The sequence below is a fragment of the Anabrus simplex genome, chromosome 7, assembly GCF_040414725.1.
Source record: "Anabrus simplex isolate iqAnaSimp1 chromosome 7, ASM4041472v1, whole genome shotgun sequence".
In the NCBI taxonomy this organism is placed as follows: Eukaryota; Metazoa; Arthropoda; class Insecta; order Orthoptera; family Tettigoniidae; genus Anabrus; species Anabrus simplex.
This window is the reverse complement of record NC_090271.1, coordinates 90,892,625-90,895,794: the sequence shown is the minus strand read 5'-3', so window position 1 is coordinate 90,895,794 and position 3,170 is coordinate 90,892,625.

The following is a 3,170-nucleotide window of genomic DNA, read 5'->3' as shown; positions in this document are numbered from 1 at the left end:
GGCAACCGACCTGCAATTCATGGCGACAACTTCTTGAGTGTACTTCCTCTGCGCAGGCGGGATAAGCTGTGAATGATGATGAGATTGTTCAAAGATTGTTGTTGTTTGAGTCATCAGTCCATAGACTGGTTTGATGCAGCTCTCCATGCCACTCTATGCTGTGCTAACCTTTTCATTTCTTCGGAACTACTGCATCCTACATCTGCTCTAATCTGCTTGTCACCGAGCTCGATAGCTGCAGTCGCTTAAATGCGGCCAGTATCCAGTATTCGGGAGATAGTAGGTTCGAACCCCACTGTCGGCAGCCCTGAAAATGGTTTTCTGTGGTTTCCCAATTTCACACCAGGCAAATGCTGGGGCTGTGCCTTAATTAAGGCCACGGCCGCTTCCTTCCCACTCCTAGCCCTTTCCTCTCCCATCGTCGCCGTAAGACCTATCTGTGTCGGTGCGACGTAAAACAACTAGCAAAAAAAAATCTGCTTGTCATATTCATACCATGGTCTACCCCTACCGTTCTTACCACCTACACTTCCTTCAACAACTGAACAAGTCCTGGGTGTCTTAAGATGTGTCCCATCATTCTATCTCTTCTTCTCGTCAAATTCAGCCAAATCGATCTCTCGCCAATTCGATTCATTATCTCTTCATTTGTGATTCGATCTATCCATCTCATCTTCAGCAATCTTCTGTAACACCACATTTCAAAAGCTTCTATTCTCTTTCTTTCTGAGCTAGTTATCGTCCATGTTTCACTTCCATACAATGCCACGCTCCACACGAAAGTCTTCAAAAACATCTTTCTAATTCTTATATCAATGTCTGAAGTGAGCAAATTTCTTTTCTTAAGAAAGCTCATCTTGCTTGTCACATTGAGGGGCACGTGTATGCACTTTTACCTCTTTATTTTGCACACTGACGTACTTACAGTGACAAAGATACATTGTATTCGGTCCCAAACGCTTTCAGGGGTTGAAGAGACATTGCTTTCTCTGTTTTGGCCAATGTTGAGAGGCTTGCCATGCTGTAAAATCCACCTTATGTCTCATAATAAAGCAGGGTGAATAAAACCAGGCTAGTTCATTTTAATCTGAAGTAGAAGTCCCCTTCAATAAATGTTAATGTCAATTACTTACTGGGAGATGAGTGAAAGTTTGTTTGCTTTTACTCCTTCGACTCTCCATTCTTTCAGTTAACACCGACATAAACTAACTGGAGCGCTGGCCAGCAGCTTACCCCATCAAACGTTTTCTGAGGTAGTCGCAAGAGCGCACCACTCGCCATTCGCACGGTCCCTATTCCCTGGTACCAACAGAATGACCTTTTCCTCTCAAAATGTTGCTATTTCAACAAAACTGACACATACATGGATCGTCCTGTCATACACGTTAGAGTACAGAATGATGGGCGACTATGAAAGATACATAATGTTGACTACTAGAGCGTCAGCTTCTGCTTGCAACATATGCCCATCCCATCATACTTGTCTTTTGCACATTTTCTGTCCTTTTGTACCAAAATCCAGTGTACATTCCTTGATACCGGGTGCTATATTTGTTTGCTCAGTTATTATGAATAGAAAAATTACAATAACAAAGAAGTTCAATTCAGAAAAATTATATTTCACAAACAGCATAATATAAGAAAATAAAGATAAACCATGATAAATACAATAGAAGCCATGTTCAATTTCACAACAAGATTCTTTTCAAAGCAAAGCTTCCAAATATTTCTACTAAAAGTTAGGAGAGTATTGGATACCAGTACTTGTACCTTGATTGAGGCAAAGAAGGAAATAGTACAATTTTATGAGATCGTTTATTTCTGGAAGCTTTGCTTCGACTTTGCATATCCAGTGTTATTAAAAAACAACCCAGTTCTAAAGCTACAGTTATTGTATATTCAAGAAACATTGAGCTTGCTGAAATTGCACTGTCAATGTGTCTGCCCTGACTAGATATACTCATCAGATCTGTGAAGAAATATCTACACATTACAAGAAATACATATTTACAATATATAAATTTTTGTGCTATAATGGATGCAGTAAATAACAAGTATGGAGCTTAACAAATTACAAAAACATCTGTTTTTTCACTGTGCAATGTGTTCTCTTGGCATGGAATTTTTTTAAATTACCGGTATTTATTTATTTATTTATTTTTTTAATAAAGAGGGATTTGGAGCTCAACACTGGTTCTAAGCTTGTTACTTCCCTCTGACAGATGGAGTAAATGGAGTATTTGGATTTCTGAGAGCATTTTCATTCCTCCTCTAATTAAACTTGGTAAAAGCTTAACTCCCAGATTTTAATATTATTTTATTTCAGTGTGTTTCTGATATATTCCTGACTCAGTATGACACTTTTCTTATTAGGTATCACTTTATTGCAGTCTGTTATTCTACAATAATTCTAGTACGAAAGAATTGCATACCATAATATACCACGTTCACAAGACTGCACCTTTTGTCTTTTACTCACTTTGAAACACCGGGGTGTTTATTATATTCGATGTCGTCTTATATTCGCAAGCAGACTCGAACAAATTCGAAGCGGACTGTGCGGGTATAACGTTAGGAAGGTGGTAACTCAAACTAGTCAAATGTCGCGCTGTAAACCACATTATGACGGGAAGCCGCCGGTGAAGACAATTAGTTGCGAGTTCGTATTTTCTCGTCTTTTACGTTGTTTTCATTTGTAATTTCACATCTGTTTTCGAAAACAATTATTACTAATACGAATATTATGTTTTATTAACGACTTGCACTTACGACACAGTTATCGTTGTTTGTATTTTATTCTTAGTTTTTGACTAGGCCTATTCAACTAGTAACCATTGCGGCGTCAATAAACAACAGGAACTCGCAAACAGTTAGTGATAAAAGAGTGGGATGGTAATAGTGAAGTTCGCAAGTTTCCTGTTTTATGTCTCTTTGTGTGACAAAATGGACATGAAGAAGAGAACATTATCACGAAGGCAGTGATTCTATGATAGTTCTTTCAAACGCGAAATTTTACAGGAGTTGCCAACCGTCCGGATCGTTTACGAAGCGTTCGAAAATATGGTATTCTCAGAGGATATCTAAACTTCTTTCTTGTCTCTATCTTATCCGCAATTATCTATTTTAAATGGGGCAATTTTCAATTACATTTTGTCAACCAAATTTGATAT